Here is a 19,455-nt window from a genome sequence, read left to right as displayed (position 1 = left end):
TCAGGAAACTTTCAAACATGGTGGAAGGAAAAGGGGAAGCAGGGACATTACATGGCCGGAGCAGGAGGAAGAGGGAGACAAGGAAGGTGCCACACGCTTTCAAACAACCGGATCTTCTGAGAACTCTATTATGACACATCTCTAGGGGGGTGGTGTTAAACCGTTAGAAACTGCCCCAGGATCCATTCACCTCCCATAGACCCCACCTCCAGCACCGAGGATTACAATTCAGCATGAGATTTGGGTGAAGACACAGATGCAAACTGTAGCATCTTATAAATGAAGCTTCTGCTCCCCCACAAAGCTGAAGCCGAAGCAAAGGCTTTAAAGGCCAAGTAGGCAGTGTTGAAAGGTGTCCACGGCCACAAAAAAGCAAGATCTGCACGCCACCCACCTTGTGGCAGCTGCGACTCCGGAGGCAGCCCAGATATCCTCGAAGAGCGCCCCCGGGAGAAACAAGCTCGACCACTATGCTATCAACAAGTTTCTGCTGACCACTGAGTCTGCCATGAAGAAGACAGAAGACGGCAACACACTTGTGCTCATTGTGGAGGTTAAAACCAACAAGCACCAGATCAAACAGCCTGTGGAGACACTCTGTGACATGGATGTGGCCAAGATCAGCACCCTGATTCGGCCTGATGGAGAGAGGAAGGCATGGGTTCCACTGGCTCCTGATTATGATGCTTTGGATGTTGCCAACAAAATTGGGATCATCTAAACTGAGTCCAGCTGATTAATTCTAAATATATGGACATCTTTTCATCATTAAAAAAAAGACAGACTTCATTGCATGTGTCCCTTCGCCCTTCTCTTCCTCTCATTATGTGAGGACACAGCATTCACCCCCTCCAGAGAACGCAGCAAGAATGTGCCATCTTGGAAACAGAGAGCAGCCCTCACCAGAATTGGGCCTGCTGCTGCCTTGATTTTGAGCTCCCAGCTTCCAGAACTTTGAAAAACACAATTTTGCTCTTTGTAGATTACCCGGCCTCAGGTATTTGTGATAGCATCCGAACTGACTAAAGCAGAAGGCTTAGAGTGGATACAGCCCTCCCACCTGCCACTCCTCCTCGCCATCCATGGAAGCCACGTGCTGTCAGTTACAATACTAACTACAATCTGCACATTGACAGGGGCCAGGCCTATCACTGAAAGCACTCGTGTTTCTAAATCTGCGGTTTGCAGAATTCTTCCATGACTATAAGCTTTCGCTTGGGTGTTTGGCAAACTTGGGTCTCACTTCTATTTGTGGGCTGTGTGGGGCACTTACTGAGCCTCAGTTTCTCCATCTGTGAAGTGGGTCCCAGTGTTACCTACCTCAAGGATGTCACGAAGATCACTCTGGGCGAGATCACTTAATGCTCATGCACCGTAGACCCTGATCCTAAGGTATCCAAGCACTTTACAAGGAAACTGCCAAGAGCCCAACCACATTAGGGCCCTTGGCTGGCCTCTCCAAGATTCTTCTGACTTTCCCACACAGTCACAAGGTGTCAGCCTGGCTCTGAGCATCCAACAATAGCACAGCAGGAAGGGAGTGACAGGGAACGCTCCTCTCTCCTTCCTCAGGGAGGAAAACCTGTCCCAGAAGCTTCCCTGCTCTGAAACACATCCCTGATGTCTCACTTAGCTGACCTAGGACAAAAGGGCCACTCCCGGTTGTCAGGGAGGCCGGGAATATGAGCATCTGGCTGGCAGTCTCAGCTTCTCCCATGGGGATGGTCTCCAGGGAGAAAGCAGGGAGGGGATGAGCTGTGGGTGTACTTCCGTGTTGGCTGCTGTGAGGTAGGAACTGAGCAGGTGAGAAAGTCTGTGTGTGTGTCTCAGAGAGCGTGAGAGAGACAGGCAGAGAGCTGTGCTGTCAGACTGACGTTGGGGGTTAGATACAACAGTGCTTCTCCAGTTCTTTCATAAAGGAGGATCCTGGGGCCCTGAAAGGGAAAGGATGTCCACCCAGCACATGGCAGCCAGGGGAGTCAGGGGACAGGCCTGCCTGGAGTGGAGCTTGCAGGATGGGAACCAGTGGGAGATGAAGTTAGGGGGCTGGAACAGCCTCGGAGGAGATGCACAGAGCTGGGGGAGAGACTGCCGCCCACTCCAGGTCTCCTTTCTTTTCCTTAGTAATAGAACCTAATGAATTCAGGGCTACAATACACCCAGCTAAAAGACTCTATTTCCTGGTTCTCTGGAAGTTAGATGTGGTCACATGGCTAAGTTCTGACGAATGAATGACAACAAGAGTGTCAGTGGGACTTCTAGGAAGATTTCTTAAAGGAGCTGACTCATCCCTAACTACCATTTCTTCTTTCCTCCTTCCAGATGTCTGGAATGCAGATGTGATGTCTGGAACTCTAGCAGCTCTCTCGTACCCTGAGATGACTTTGGGTCTGGGAGCCACATGCTAAGATGGTAGGACAGCGGGATGGAGGGAGTCTGGGTCCTGCATCTCCACATGTGTCTTCCATGTGGTCCTCATGAAATTTCCGATAGTGGGTATCGCTGCCTGCACTTTTCGGAGGAAGAAACTGAAGGAGAGGGAGCCAAGATTCCCACCCCCAAAAAGGCTGAGATTCAAACCCATTCCGTCTTACGTCAGAACTCCTGCTTGTGTCAGTTGGAATTCTGTTTGGAGAAGTGGGTTAATTTTTCTTATGCAACAGGAAACCCAAAGGCAGTGATTGCTGGTGTTGATTTAGCAGTTCAAGGGAGTAGGACCGACATGCCTGTTTTTCTCTCTACCGTTTTCTCTTGGTGGCAAGATGGCTACTGCTGCTCTGACCATCACATTCCTGTTCAAGGAAGAAAGAAAGGGGAATGGGGCAGTACCAGTAACATCTGAACCCTTTCATTGAAAAAGTCAAAGCTTTCCAGAATCCCCTAAAGTCTTCTGCTTAGCCCAGCATGGCTGATTGTATTTTCCAAAGATAGTCCCAGCAATATTTCCTGTCACACACACTCTTCTGCAAGGTGCCCTTGCTGCTCCCCCATCAAGAGGTAGGGGCTGGGTGGGGCACAGTGGCTCATACCTGTAATCCCAGCAGTTTGAGAGGCCGAGGCAGGCAGATCACCTGAGGTCAGGAGTTCGAAACCAGCCTGGCCAACATGGTGAAAGCCCATCTCTACTAAAAATACAAAAATTAGCTGGGTGTGGTGGTGGGCACTTGCAATCCGAGCTACTCGGGAAGCTGAGGCAGGAGAATCGCTTGAGCCCAGGAGGCAGAGGTTGCAGTGAGCAAAGGTTGTGCCACTGCACTCCAGCCTGGGTGACAGAGTAAAACTCCGTCTATATATATATATGTAGGGGCTGTTTCTCCACTCCTTTGAACTTGGGGAGATCCTATGACTACTTAGAACACAAGGAATTCAGGACAGTGGACATGGAAGTCGGAATCTGCTAAGGAGTGTGTAACAACTCACCTGCCCAATCCAAAAAAAAAAAAAAAAAGAACACAGTGGAATTGCCTATGCACCAGCTCCAAGTGTCGCCCTTAACTGGAGGGGAGCTTCCACCTCTTGCCTCTGCTCTGCAAGAAGTCAGATAACTCAGACGCTGCCATGTCAGAAGCAACTCTGGGGGAAGAATAGCCACCTGGAGAGATGGGGGAGCTCAGGGGCTCTGAGGCTCCTGACGTGGGGTGAGGAGGCCATTCTGAGGTGGGTCCTTCAGCCCCAGCCACCCCAACTGGGCCCATGTGGGGTGCAGAGACAGCCATCCAGCTGGCTCTTCCCAATTGCCTGACCCACAAAACCATCATCAAAATACAGAGGTCGTTCTAGGCTCCCAAGTTCAGAGCTGCCCTGTTGGGCAGCAGTAGGTAACTGGAGCCTCCACACTGGCTGAAGGAAGACTCACAGCAGTAGATCCCTGGAACCGCCACTTGGCCACGCTTGACCAAAACAGAGTTTAAGCAAACAAGTATTCAGGTTCTCCAGCCCCAAGAGAGACGGAGGTAAATGAAAGGCTCGTCCCACCAGGCCCCTCTGCTTCTCTTCACTTCTGTGATTGAAACAAATAACAACATCCACCACCTGTTGGGTCCTGCCCGTGTGCCCGGCACACGCAGCTTCGTGCACAAGGCAGATGGTATTTATGGCTCCCATTTTGCACATGAAGAGACCAGGCTTGGTAATCACCCAGACTGTCCAGCTGGGAAGAGTTTGAGCCTGGCTATGGACCCATGAATGTCAACTCCTTCCTTACCCACCTGCTTTGTGCCTACAGCTGTATGGGGGAGTGAGTAGGTTAACAACTTAAAGAACAGCATTTTTGATAGAAGGAAGAGCCAGAGCAAAGATCCAGAGGATGATGACACAGGAGGCTGGGGAGGGAAAAGGGGTCGTACAGGTTGAATCAGCGATACAATCCCATGGCTCAGAAACTAACAAATAGACAAAGGAAGCGGAAACGTTTCTCTGACTTCCCCACTCCCACGTTCATGAGTCTCCCAGGTTAGTTTTCTGTGTCGCCTGTCAGAGTTTAAGTGGAACGATGGTGAACGAAGATTCTTATTTTTCTTGTTTACACAAAATATTATGGTGTCATTCTGCACCTGGCTTTTTTTTGCATAATGATGAAACATGTACTCTTTAAAGTGCTCAGTTCAGTGGTTTTTAAGTATGTTTAAAGAGTTGTGCAACTGTGACCACTAGCTCGTTCTAAAATACTCTCATCACCCCAGAAAGAATCCTGACTTTCTATTTCCATTTTTTTTTTTAAGATAGAGTCTTGCTTTCTTGCCCAGGCAGGAGTGCAGTGGCACAATCTTGGCTCACTGCATCCTTCACCTCCCAAGTTATTATCCTGCCTCAGCCTCCTGAGTCGCTGGGATTACAGGACAGGCACCCACCACTACACTCGACTAAATTTTGTAATTTTAGTAGAGACAGAGTTTCACCATGTTGGCTAGGCGTCTTGAACTCCTGACCTCAAGTGATCTGCCTGCCCCAGCCTCCCAAAGTGCTGGGATTACAGGTATGAGCCACAGTGCCCAGCTCTTTCTTTCCTTTAGTGCCCTGGCAACCACCAGTCTCCTTTCTAACAGTTTATCTTGAAGATCTTTGCATATCAGAATACAGAACCCTTTTTTTTTGAGACAGGGTTTTGCTCTCCCACCCAGACTGGAGTACAATGGCACAATCACAGCTCCTTGCAGCCTCCTCAACCTCCCAGGCTCCAGTGATCCTCCTGCCTCAGCCTCCCAAGTAGCTGAAACTTAGCCATCACACCCGGCTAAGTTTTAAATTTTTGGTAGAGGCGGGAGTCTCCTTATGTTGCCCAGGTTGGTCTTGAACTCCTAGGCTTAAGGGATCCTCCCACCTCGGCCTCCCAAAGTGCTGGAATCACAGGCGTGAGCCACCATATCTACCTAGCCTTTTATTTCTCTTCTTCGTCTTCTTTTTGTTTGTTTGTTTGAGTAATAGGTAGGGCCTCAATTCACAGTCCCATCAGCATGGCGATGGGTTGATTCTAGTTGTTCCCTGTTACACACAGCTGTGCAATGAACAGCTCTGGAGCGCAGTGGAGAGCAGCATTTTGCCTGCATGTAGTAGGACACATTCCCAGCAACATAGTAGGACACATTCCCAGCAACATAGTAGGACACACTCCCAGCAACATAGTAGGACACATTCCCAGATACACAGTAGATGGGGCAAGGGCTCCCTGTGAATTTGCGACTTTGATATATATTTCCAAATGGCCCACCAGAGGGTCATACCACATGGACTTTTAGATGTGGAGGGTAGATTGGGGCCAGTGTGTCTGTGGTGGGTGGCCGGGCTGCCGGGGGAGGGGACTACATGGCATTCCAGCTGAGGGATGAGGACCCTTGGAAGGTTAAACCCAGTGGACAAGGACGTGGTGACAGGTTATAGATATGTCTGTGAGGAATGGATGGTGAGAATTCCTCAGGATGATCCTCGGAGGTGGCGGTCCCCGACTCTCCTGCAATGTCCTTCTCTCCTGCTTCTACAGTAATCGAGTTCTTAGCTGGCATATGACTGCCTCACTGGTGCCTACTTTCCCACACCCCCTTGCGGCCAGGTGTGGCCATGGGATCAGGTTCTGGTCAATGACCTGTGAACAGAAGTGATGTGTGCAACTTGCAGGGAACGTCCTTCCTCTGCCCCTTTTCTTCTCACTGGCTGGAGTGCAGATGTGAGGGCAGGAGCCAGAGGAACCATATTGGGCCATGAGGTGGGAGTTTCCTGTTAGGCAGAGCAAGAAGACAGAGGAAGCTTTTGGGTCTCTGGCGACAGAGAAACGAGCCTCTCTCTTATTAAGCCACGATTATTCTGGGTCTCTCTTAGAGTCATTATACTTGACATGAGGACACTTTCTGTCTTCCCGCTAGTGTGTGCCTTTCACTACGCCAGAAGCTGCAGAGAGACGGCCAAGCTGTTTTAACTTTGCAGTCACTGAGAGCTCACTCTGTGTCAGGTGTGGTCCTGCGTGCTGGAGTGTGGTGTGGCCAGGGCAGAGGCAGTCACCTTACCCGGGGACCGTCACACAAGGACCTGCAGGAGGGCTGAGATGGAGTGGGGCTCAAAGGCCTCCTGAGGAGGTAACATTTAAGCTGAGACCGGCAGGCAGAGTTGGTGGCAGGGCCTGGCAAAATTTGTGGCTTGGCAAGAAGTTGTGGCTAGAAGTGTGGAGGGCAGTGACACGATCAAGGCTGTGTCACCGGCCACTTTGTCCAGGACAAAGTTTAGGATAAAAACGCTCACACACAGAGAACACAGCCTGCCCTAAGTTTCCCTTCCGGGTGGATTGCGATCATTGGGAAATATTTAGTGATTGGCCGTCTAACTTGTAGAAAGATTCTTCCTAGATTCGGGACCCTATGAGGAATTAACCAGCAATCTGCATCTGGAACTTTTCTTCCTAGCATCAATGTTAAGAAGCTATCCAGTGGGTCCCTCTTGGTCATCCCCAGCTGGCCACCTTCGGGGAATTAATCCTATCTCTGTTTCTGCCGGCAACAATAATATTCATTCAGGAGAAAGCAAACGGCCAAAATCACACGCAGATAAGATGGGTTTGGAAGCTCATAAGGAACGGAATTTCCCTTCCTTCCTTCCTTCCTTCCTTCCTTCCTTCCTTCCTTGTTTCTTTCTCTCTCTCTCTTTCTTTCTTTCTTTCTTTCTTTCTTCCCTTCTTTCTTCCTTTCTCTCTTTCGAGACGGGGTTTCTCCACGTTGGTCAGGCTAGTCTTGAACTCCTGACTTCAGGTGATCCACCCACCTGAGCCTCCCAAAGTGCTGGGATTACAGGTGTGAGCCACCACACCCAGCCAGGAAGGGAATTTTCTACATCTAGATTAAATATAATTTTCTTACATGCACACACCAAAAAGGAGGGGCTCATGTGGCATGTTTCATGTCCGGCTGAAAGGGAGCCCAACATAGGGAATTTACAGGGATTTTCCCCTCTATTTATCTTTGCTCTTTGAGGGGACAGAGGCCTTGCTGCTTTCCGTTTTTCCTATCTCCGTTTCTGTGTGGGTATGACCTTTGAAGTGAAGCTGGGATTCATATGGAGCGCACATTTGGGGAGATTGTTAAGATTTACTCAGTTATGGATGGAGCGTTTGTTCATTTTAGGCATTTATTCACTCAACAGGCATCGCATGTGTCACAGGCTGGCAGAGGGCTGGGGCCCCGGTGGTGGGTGGCTTCCGACACCTGCTCCCAGGTGGTTGTGAGTCCTATGATGCACGACAGTACAGTGTGACAGGTGCTACGTGAGGGGCTATGGGGACACAGAGGGACACCGTTACTTTTTGGTGTGTGCATGTAAGAAAATTATATTTAATCTAGCTGTAGAAAATTCCCTTCCTGGCTGGGTGTGGTGGCTCACACCTGTAATCCCAGCACTTTGGGAGGCTCAGGTGGGTGGATCACCTGAGGTCAGGAGTTCAAGACTAGCCCGACCAACATGGAGAAACCCTTTCTCGAAAGAAAGGAAGGAAGGAAGGAAGGAAGGAAGGGAGGGAAATTCCGTTCCTTATGAGCTTCCAAACCCATCTTATCTGCGTGCGATTTTGGCCGTTTGCTTTCTCCTGAATGAATATTATTGTTGCCGGCAGAAACAGAGATAGGATTAATTCCCCGAAGGTGGCCAGCTGGGGATGACCAAGAGGGACCCACTGGATAGCTTCTTAACATTGATGCTAGGAAGAAAAGTTCCAGATGCAGATTGCTGGTTAATTCCTCATAGGGTCCCGAATCTAGGAAGAATCTTTCTACAAGTTAGACGGCCAATCACTAAATATTTCCCAATGATCGCAATCCACCCGGAAGGGAAACTTAGGGTAGGCTGTGTTCTCTGTGTGTGAGCGTTTTTATCCTAAACTTTGTCCTGGACAAAGTGGCCGGTGACACAGCCGTGATCGTGTCACTGCCCTCCACACTTCTAGCCACAACTTCTTGCCAAGCCACAAATTTTGCCAATCTCTTATTTGCTCTGCCTAAAACTCCATTCCCTTCCTGCATTGGCCCTGCCACCAACTCTGCCTGCTGGTCTCAGCTTAAATGTTACCTCCTCAGGAGGCCTTTGAGCCCCATTCCATCTCAGCCCTCCTGCAGGTCCTTGTGTGACGGTCTCCTGGTAAGGCGACTGCATCTGCCCTGGCCACACCACACTCCAGCTGAGCCAGGCTGGATGGCGCTTGGGGAAGCCCTGTTGGAGGCTTGAAGCAGGGATCCTTGAGCTGGGTCTTGCCAGCTGAGTGTGCTGGCCAGGTGTAGAAACGGGGTGGGTTAGACAGGGAGGGAGAACAGATTAGTCAACGACCGGGGCCTGGCAGGGCATCCCAGTCCCAGTCCAGGAACCTGCAAAAACCCAGGGTAGCTGAGGCTTGGCAGATGGGGCTTGGGGGCCAGTGATGAAATACAAGAGCCAGCCAGACACTTGTGGGCAGGGCTTTTGTGTCCAGCTGAGCGAGCGCAAGCTTCACTGCTCATACTGAAGCCCTACTATGTGCCAGTGAAGAGAGCAGGCAAAGCTGTGGATAACCTGGTCCCCACTCCTCCTGTTGCTGACAGGGTGCAGGACATACCACCCCAAAACATAGCACCTTGGAAACTGAGAAAACAGCAGAAGGAGGAAGGTCACTGTCTGCCCTTCCCCGGACTTTCTGGGTGACAGCTGACCATGAAAGGATTCTCTGACCCACTCCCCTGAAAGTAGAGACCCTCATGAGGACAAGTGAAATCCAAATGTCCTCGAGTCTATGTGACAGGTGTCCTGACCTGGACCCTGGAAGAAAGGAACGAAGACACAGAAGTGCCAAGAAGCATCTGAACACACGGGCCTTGCTGAGCTCCTCCAGCTTATGACCCTGAGATCACACCCCCTCTCTCCAGTCACGTGACTGTCCACTCTCCAGCAGACCTAGGCAGGAAAATGCACGGTTTTCCTGTGTCTTTGAGTCTTGATTCCGAAGATTCCCTTGTATAAAACTTAGACGTAATCAGTGCGTTGCACTTTTCTCTGGTTAATGTCTCTTCTTATGGGGGTGTCAGCTAAGAAGCTTGCCATGGCAGGGAACAAGGGTATACTTTTCTCCTTCTGCAATGCTCAAAGTCCAGTTGGGAAACCATAAGCAAGTGATTATCGCTGAGGCTTTAGGAGGTGCATTAGTTTTCTGTGGCTGCTGTACAAAGTGCCACAAACTGGGTGGCTTTAAGTGGGTGAGAGCTGGCCAGGTGCAGAGGTGTAGAATCAACAGAAATGATCCCCCCCGGCTCCACCCCCGCCCCAGTTCTGGAAGCTGGAACTGAAATCCACACGTCCTCAAGTCCAGCCTCCAAAGCTCTTGGGAGTAGGGGATCCTTTCTCCCGCCTTCCAGCTCTGTGATTGCTTGCAAACCTTGGCCTTCGTTGGCTCGCGGCTGCACGGCTGCAGTCTCTGCCTCTTTCTTCGCCTCCTTCCCTGTGTGTCTGTTTCTGTGTCCAACTCTTCCTCTTCTTACCAGGACACCAGTCATGGGACTAGGACCCACCCTCATCGATGTGACCTCATTTTACCTTGATTGCATCCGCAAAGGGCCTATTTCCAAGTACGGTGACACTCACAGGCATTGCAGGCTAGGACTTGAACCTGGTTTTTGCGGGGACACAATTTAACCTGTAGTAAGATGCTCGCCAAGCACACCCCTCTCCTCTGAATGCACCTGAGCTCTAAATCCGCTGAAATCGGGTGGACGGCGCCACAGTATCCGCTGTGCTGCGTCTAGAGGTTGGTGACTGTGTCGGGCACGTGCTGCACCAGTGCACAGTCTCAGGCCACCCACAGAATCAGGCCGGTTCGCCCACGCAGTCCAAGCCACCCTGCGAGGCAGGAGGAACAGAGAGGGCCGTGACTGTCCCTCTCATGGAATCTGGAGCATGCAGCCAGGGCAGGAGGTCGCCTTACCCTGAACATCCCAGCTGCTGAGCATGCGCTGTACAGTGCATGGCGGGAACAGAGAACAGATGAAGACGTCCCCAAACCCGGTGCTTGGGTCCGTAGAGGGGTCCAGGAAAAGACACGACTGTAGATGGGACAGACAGGAAGGAGTCAGAAAGACAGGAAGGATGCTGGAGTCTTGGCAGAAACCCTGCAGTGAAAACTCCACTGAATGGGGGAACAGCACCCCCATCCAACCCCCTCAACACATTCCCCCCACATCCTTGCTTCTGGGATACATTCCTTTCAAGTTGTCAAAATGTCAAAAGGAGGTAAGCACGCCTGGTTGGTAACCCGTCCAGAATAAAATCAAACACCCCATGGTCCTCCTGGGAACCAGCGAGGTCCTGACCACTTGCGCAGTTGAACGATTTCTGATCTGGGCTTCTGGCCTGGGCTCCGCAGGCCCTAGCGCCCGAGGAGGCCAGCTCATTGAAGTAGCCTACGCGTCAATGTTTGGCTGTTTGCATTTCTTGACAAAGGAAATTTGTTGGGCTTAAGTTGCCAAGGGTTTGCATCTGGATCCTATGATGTTTGGAGGGCTGTGCGCAGAACCCGCTCCGGGGCCTCAACCGGCCTCCATGTAATTAACTTAAGTGCTTGGAAGATGAAAGCTGATTTGCCTGATCCCGGATTACGGCATGCGCCGCGAAGGTAGGCAGCGCAGACCTCGCGGGTTATCTCTCGCTATTGAAGTTTCCAAAGAGTGGTGGACAGTGGAAGTCAGGAAGTTTGGGTATGTTGGAATTTATTAAATTTGCAGTTAAACAACGACAACAACCACCAAGTTCTGGAGGCCAGCACAGAGATTAAGTGGAAACAACTTTACATAATGAAGTGGTTAATCGTATTTTGCTTTAGAAACACTAATGTCATCAATTGGCCTCATGCTTTTGTGCTTCCAGTTTCAACAATAGAGCAGAGGCATTAATTTCCGGGTTTGGTATAACTTCTGGGATTTTCCTTCTGAGCCTCCTGCTCCTTCTCCTCCCTTCTCTGCCCCCTCAGCTGGAGTGCGGAAGATAGCTTTGATCCTAGATGCTCTGGAGGCCTGGGGGGAGGTGATGGGTGGGGGGTGGGGATTCCTACAGGTGATTTTTAGGCCTGAATTCCATTGTGACAGCAATGATTTATTTTAACTACTAACCCAGGAAAGCAGGCGCCACCAGGATGAATACCTCCATCAGCTTCTAGCAGACTAATTTTACTGTTTATGAATCACTAATATGTTTAAGAAAAAAAAAGGAGTACTATTTTAGATAACTAAAAGTAAGACTTCGAGAAAGGACCTCATGGTGCTCAAACAGTTCCACATGGGAAAGATGACTTTGGATTACAAGATAGAGAACACATGGGGTCCAGAGAGCTGCCCCCAACCTCCGCAGCGGGCAGAGGCTACTGGCAGATGAAACACTTTCATCTCTCCCAGGGAGATAAACAGGCCGGTCTGGATGGGCCTCTTTATTTACAAAAGAAAATTAAATCCGTTTTAACACTTGCACCATTCATAGGAAACATATGTTGGCTGGTAATTGTTTTGAACTCGTTTCGAGCTGGGCTGCACCACGTTGGGCTGCCCTTGCGTTTTCGCACTGGCTTGAGATGGCCGTGGAATTTGCAAGGAATTTTCTTCCCAATTCCAGAGGCTCCACGAGGGGGATGTTCCCTGGCCAAGCTGGCAGAAGAGCAGTTTGGCTTCCTGCCTCCTGGAGGGAAGCGCTTTCCCCTTATTGGGAGAGGGCTGCCCCCAGCGCCCCTTGGCCCCAAGTTCTTATCCGGAGATTGGAAAGAATCAAAGGGTCTCATGGCCCTAATTGAGCCTGACGGGCTTCCCTCCCACCTGGGAGTTTTCTCAGAAGAAGAAATAAAAGGTTGGGTGATTTTCCCAAGAGTTCCTGATGGAGTTTTACAGCTGCAAGGAGGTGTCATTGCGAATTGGGGTGTTGCCCAGCTTTTCGAATGTTAATATGCATGCGATTCCCTGGGGATCTTGTGAAATGCAGATTCTGATTCAGTAGGTCTGGGGTGGGGCCTGAGATTCTAACATTCTTGCTGATTGGGCTAATCAGAGTCCCACACTACACTTGGGGTAGCAAATATGACGTTCTCAGATCTTCCCTTCCAGAGCAGCAGAGTCAGGGCTCCTTAAAATGCAGATCGCGGGGCCCCTCCTGCAGAGGCTCTCATCCCACAAGTCTCGGGTGAGACCTGAGGATTTGTGTTTCTAGTAAGCTCCCAGGTCATGCTGATGTTGCTGGTTTGGGGAGGACACTTTCAAAACCACTGTCCAAAACCAATGCCCCGAGAAGAAGTGAGTGCGTTTTTCCATGGGGTTCCCCACTGTCCAGGCACCAGGAACGGCTCTGCTTGAGGGCAGAAGACAGGGTTTGATTGAGATGGTCTAGACTGCTGTTCTCCATCGGACATATTAGCAGAGCTGTTCACTTACTCCGGAAGGCCCCTTTTCTTCCTCTCTCCCCGTATTGCTTCCTACTTATTTCCAAAGCTCAGCGCTGGCATCGCCTCCTCCAGGGAGCCTTCTTTTCCTGCAGGCCTGAGTTTGTTTCGGTGGTACGTTTTGTATGTCTGTACCGTCACTTCATTTCACCACAGTGCCCTGTTTGCAGGTAATTGATGGTGGTGGAGGTCCTCTCTGAAACCTCAGGGAACAGGACAGAGAAAGTAGCAAGCAGATATATATATTTTTTTTTTTAGACGGAGTTTCGCTCTTGTTACCCAGGCTGGAGTGCAATGGCGCGATCTCGGCTCACCGCAACCTCCGCCTCCTGGGTTCAGGCAATTCTCCTGCCTCAGCCTCCTGAGTAGCTGGGATTACAGGCACGCGCCACCACGCCCAGCTAATTTTTTGTATTTTTAGTAGAGAGGGGGTTTCACCATGTTGACCCAGTGGCATCTTTGCCTGCTGTGTGTCCTTGGACAGGTTACTTAACCTCTCTAATGCTTGGGTTTCCCATCTACAAAGTGAAAATACTAATGTCTACCCCACAGGGTTGCTGTGACTACTTCTAATATATGTAAATGGGCCAGGCATGAACAAGTCCTAGATGAAGCTTTTATTGTTTTTGATATTTCTTACTGTGAATTTTTATGATTGTCCTCAGGCTCAATATTTTTATCCTTAAAGTCACTAATTTGACTGAGGTTTTGCCCCAGTTGACATAAAGCGTATTTTGAGGATGTTACGCCATTGGGAGGAGCTATGAATATGACTCATGTCTTCAGCACTTTACAGTTTGCCTGACAATTTTGCCACAAGTTGAATCATTTAATCCTCACAAAAATACAGCCCAGCAAGTACTATCCAGTTGAGGCTCAGAGAGGAGCCACGCTCACCCACATTCCCACATGGCCCCTTCTTAACCTCGCTGCCTCAAAGACGGGGGCTGCACTCATGGAGGATTTTCCCCAGGCCCAGAGCTGGAGGATGCGAGACCTCGCTGCCCTTTCTGGCTTTGAAAACAGCTCCTGTGGAAAATCACAGAAACCCCTTTTCCGAGGTTCCAACGTGTTTTCTGAGGAGTGTTTACCCTGGATGTGTGTTCCCTCCCCCAAAATTCTGGGGTCGGCTGGGCTTGGGGACTTGGTGTCCTCTGCCTCATTCCTGAGGCATGAGACACCCTCAGTGAGGAAGCTGGCTTTCATTTCAGGAGGGCGCAGCCTTTTCCGGACTTGGCACAGCTGTGGCATTCCCGTTCCCCCACGCCAGTGGGCGCTCTGCTTGCCCTTCTCCATTCCTCCAAAGCAGCCTTGGCTCCATTTCAATGTGTCCTTCCCACTACCTTTGGGATTTGGGATGCCTTTCTCCCTTCCCTTCTATTTCTCGCTTCCTCTAAGCCTCCGAGCAGAAAGGCCTTTCCTGACCACCTTATGGGCAACGGTAACCCCGCCCCTTACCTATCACCCTCCCCCATTCTACTTTCCTTCGTAGAACTCATGACCAGCCAGCTGACATTGCTCCTGTTTCATTTTTGTGGTCTGGCTTTGCCTGGTAGGATACAAGCTGCACGAGGGCTGGATGTTCGTATTTTTTCTCCGTTGTTTTCCTGGTGCCTACAACAGCATGTGGTTCATTGCAGGCCCTCAATGAACATTTGTTGATGAATGAATGAATGAGGCTAGATTTGATCAGAGGCGTTCGAACCAGAGCAATTCCATCTTGAATAGGGGCTGGGTGAAATGAGACTGAGATCTGCTGGGCTGCATTCCCAGGAGGTTCTAAGTCACAGGATGAGATAGGAGGTCAGCACAAGATACAGATCATAAAGACCTTGCCGATAAAACACGTGGCAGTAAAGAAGCCAGCCAAATCCCACCAAAACCAAGACGGTGATGCAAGTGACTCTGGTCGTTCTCGTGGCTCATTATGCGCTAGTTATAATGCATTACCTGCTAAAAGACACTCCCCCCAGCACGATGACAGTTCACAAATACCTTGACAGCATAAGGAAGTTACCCTATATGGTCTAAAAAGGAGAGGAATCCTCAGTTCTGGAAATTACCCACCCCTTTCCTGGAAAACTCATGAATAATCCAACCCCCGTTTAGCATATAATCAGGAAATGACCGTAAAAGTGAACAGCCAGCAGCCCTCAGAGCTGCTCTGACTATAGAGTAGCCATTCTTCCACTCCCACCCCCCCTTGTTGCCCAGGCTGGAGTACAGTGGCACAATCTCAGCTCACTGCAACCTCCACCTCCCAGGTTCAGGTGATCCTCCTGCCTCAGCCTCCAGAGTCGCTGGGATTACAGGCATGCGCTACCACACCTGGCTAATTTTTGCATTTTTAGTAGAGATGGAATTTCACCATGTTGGTCAGGCCAGGCAGGTCTCGAACTCCTGACCTCAGGTGATCCACCTGCACCAGCCTCCCACAGTGCTGGGATTTCAGGTGTGAGCCACCACACCTGGCCAGGAGTAGCCATTCTTTATTCCTTTGCTTGCTTAATAAACTTGCTTTCACTTTATGGATTCACTTCACATTTTTTCTTGAGCAAGATCCAAGAACCCTCTCTTGGGGTCTAGATCAGGACCCATTTCCAGTAACTGGCCACATGAGTGTCACTCGGCATCTTCCCAGTTGGCTCTGGCCATGGGCATCTGGCACCCAGATCGTAGTGCTGGCTCCTTCCAGGCCCAGGCCTGAGCCCTGTTGCAGAGACAGCCCTGGAGAGGCAGAACTGAGCCTTGGTGTGACCGGGTCAAGAGGCAGGCAGCATAGAGCAATGAAACACCAAGGGCTTAGCAGTCAGGCAGGTCTGAGTTTAAATTCTGGTTCTTCCTCTGCTTAGCACTTTGGTCTTCCTCAACTCACTTTGGTGTCTTGAGCCTCAGGCTCCCATTGTTAAATAACGATTCCCACCTGGCCTGGTGCCTGTAATCCCAACACTTTGGGGAGCCAAGGAGGATGGATTGCTTGAGCTCAGGAGTTTGAGAACAGCCTGGGCAACACAGAGAGACCCTGTCTCTACAAAAGAGGAAATGTGTTCTGTATCCCCCTGCTGGCTCCCAAGCCTACCTCTAGCTTGCAAAACCCAAGCGCTTGATGCTACACCCGCATGGCTAAAGCTAAGTCCTGAAGCAGAAGTGGGTGGAATTTAAAAACAACAACAACAACAACAAAATAAAACAAAAAAACCTTTGCTAAGGAGTTGAGCAGGGGAAAACTCCAAGCTTGGAGGCCTCCTAAGTGCTGCCTCCTCAGAGCGGTCTCCCTCCCAGAGTGAGAGCTTCTGCCATTCAGGAGGGACCTTTCTCTCTGGTGAGCTTCGAGGATGGGCCTGTGGGCGCTGTTCCCAGCACCTTGGCTCCAGAAAAAATGTGCAGGATCTTTTCCTAGAAGCCTTGTGATCACTCTGAAACCAGCACCCTTGGGAGTGGCTGCAGGAATAAATTTTGATGTTCATTCTGAAAATTCCAGGTCTAATTTATGTCCCCCTCCAAACAGTATCTTGGCTTGCCAGCCATTAGAGCCATCATAAGCGGAACAGCATCTCTGGGTCTCAGATCATAAATACCCACTGTCAGCTGGGCTGGGAGAGGGCACGCTCTTTGTGGGTGGAGGGATTGAGAGTTGGGGGTCTGCTGCGCTTCCAGTTACCTTCCAAACCCCTCCAGAGGGGTGACGCTGCTTTTATCAACTCCCTGTAAGATTTGAACCTAGTCAGTCCTTAGGACTCTATTGGCAGCAATTTGTAGGGCTGGTGGAACATCCACAAACAAACTCAGAAGAAACCTCTGACATGTTAGGTAAAGATGCACACAGAACCCAGAGTTAGTCACTGCTGCTGCACCCACGTCTGGGTTCCTGGGAAGCCCTTCAGGGTTTAGTTACTTGGGCCAAAGAGAAAACTTAGCAGCTGAGTTTATTTCACAGGGACACCTGGGAAGGGAGTAGAATGAGCAGACAGACCTGGATATAAATCCTGGCTCCTTGAGTACGGGTGTGGGCCAGTGTGCAGGGCACAGAGCCTTTCTGCCTCAATGTGTGCTCAGCCTTGCACAAGCAGGCGTGTGTGTGTGTGTGTACAGGTGTGTGCGTGTGTGTCTGTTTTATGTGAACAGGGAGTGCCTGATACACAGTAGGTCCTCATGCTGGCAAACCTCTTTTTGCTGGTACACTTTTCTTTCTAGAACCCTCGTTTTTCTGCCCTCCAAGTGAACGATGTCATTGATTGAGTCATTGATGGATGCATTAATTCATTTACTATTCTGTACATTCAGTACAAGTTTACCGTGTGCTTGCCATGTGTCGGACACTGAAGGGTCTTTCTCAATAATTATTCGAGTACTGTTGAGTCCAGTGAGAATGCCGTGGGCAGGCGTGGAGATGTGATGAAGCCTGGGCAGACAGACACTCGAGTTTCCAAACCTAGCACCAGGGTGGTGCCGCCACACAGTGATGTGCTGCTCCCTTTGGACACGTTTATTACGTTTACTGTCTTTTGCTCCCCCTGGAATGCAAGCTCCATGAAGGTGGGGATCTTCCTCTGGTTTGTTCACTGATATCACCAGAACCTAGTGCCCTGCCGACATAGTAGGCACTTGATAAATATCTGTCGGATGAATGGCTAGTATACTCACTCACAGGCAGCTGTCAGGACGACAATGTTTGTCTGATCCTCTCATTTATAAAAACCCCCACAACAACTACTCTCCACCCTGTCCTCAGTGTTAATCTATAGACTAGAAACAATCAGCCCATTGGCTATTTCAATAATATATTTAGTTCTGAAAAGCTCTTAATTGACTTTGACTCCTGAGTCCGTTCCTTAGACCTCCCTTAAAACTCCAGCCTGGATTGTTCACTGTAGGTCAAAGGAACCTGTGAGACTCTTGCTCTGAAGGCTGCCTAAGAGCTTGGCAAACGCATCATTCCGGAATCCTGAGTTAACCACGCCCATCGCCCTTTCGCGACCACACCCACTTCTTCCCGATCACGCCCAAGCATCACTTCTTTAGTCCTAGCCCGTCCCCTTCAGGGCCACGCCCACCCCCTTCCTGGCCACTCCCATCCCTCTAGGACCAGCCTTTCTTCCCCTCAGGATCACACCTCTCCCCTTCCAGGCCACGCCCACCTCTATTTAGGACCACGCCCATCTTGGTCTTCCACTCCAAGTGGACTTTTGGAAGCCTCTTGGCTGGTTGCACCATTAGCAGTATTTCTCTGCACACACTATCCTGATGCCAATTCAGACCACGTTCCCTTATCCCTTGACTTTGCTCAAGGAGACAGATCTCCATACTTCTTCCTTCCATCTGCTATCTTAATTCCACCCACCGTCATCACGCACATATTGTAGGAAATTTAGAACACAAAGGTATAAAAAGCTGAAAAGCTTCTAACCATTATTCTACTACTCCAAGGATTGGAGATAATCTTTTGGCCCGTTTCCAATCGTCTATATTTTTTCCTTATGACTTTATTAGTAGGTTATGCAGACAATTTTGTGTTCTGTTTTTGTCATTTAAAACGATCTCACATATTACCCATTTCTTTAAAATAATTTTGTCAATCTCATTTTTAAATGGCTGCTTAATAATTCACGGTGTGAATGAGGCATCGTTTCTTAACCAGTCACTAATTTTTTGGACATTTATGCTAATTCCAGTAAACAATTAGGTGATACATATAATTGTGCATAATTCTGTGTCTGCATTTTGACATATTTCCTAAGGATTGATTGCTCTAAGCAGGTTTACAAGAGGTCAGAGAGCACTGATCTTTTTCTTTTTCTTCTTTTTCTTTTGTGGTAATATATATATAAAACATAAAAGTCACCTTTTAATTGTTTTTAAATGTATTGTTCAGTGTCACATTCATATTATTCATAAGTACATTCATATTATTGTACCACAATCACCCCATCTATCTGCAGAACTTTTTCCGTCTTGCAAAAGTGAAACTCTGTCTCCATTAAATACGTACCCTACCCCTGCTCCTCCAGTTCCTGGCAGTCATCATTCTGCTTCTGTCTCTATGATTTTGACTACTCTAGGAACCTCAGACAAGTACAGTATTTGTCTTTTTGTGATTGATTATTTCATTTGGCATAATGTCCTCAAGGCTGTGGCATGTATTAGTATTCCCTTCCTCTTTGAGATTAAAATTCCATTGCATGTGTATGTATTACATTTATTTATCCATTCATCTGTCTGTGGACATTTGGGCTGTTCCCACCTTTTGGCTATTGTGAATAATGTAGCTATGAACATGTGGGTGCACTAGCCTTTTAAAGATTCTTGATAAGCTTTATTATCTGGAAAAGTTGTACCAATTTATATGTCCACTAGCAGTGGGTGTATGAGTGCCTATTTTACTATAATCAGCACTTGACAGCGATTTTCAAAATGAAAGACCAGTGAATATTGAGAGGGACATGCTGTAATGAAATTACATATAATAGGAAAAGGCTTATTCTCTTTAACCACCCACCTTGCTTTCTTCCTTCCAAACATCTACCTATCCACCTATCCATCCACCT

The 19,455-nt window shown here is 49.2% G+C and overlaps 1 pseudogene; it reads left to right on the top strand.

The window, feature by feature from the left end:
* Positions 1–279: 279 nt before the first annotated feature.
* On the top strand, positions 280–721 carry LOC101033816 (large ribosomal subunit protein uL23 pseudogene; annotated as a pseudogene).
* The last annotated feature ends 18,734 nt before the right edge of the window (positions 722–19,455 follow it).

The sequence above is a fragment of the Saimiri boliviensis genome, chromosome 3 (assembly GCF_048565385.1).
Source record: "Saimiri boliviensis isolate mSaiBol1 chromosome 3, mSaiBol1.pri, whole genome shotgun sequence".
Taxonomy (NCBI): Eukaryota; Metazoa; Chordata; class Mammalia; order Primates; family Cebidae; genus Saimiri; species Saimiri boliviensis.
Note: the sequence above shows the minus strand (reverse complement) of the source record. Positions and strands in the feature narration are given on the sequence as shown.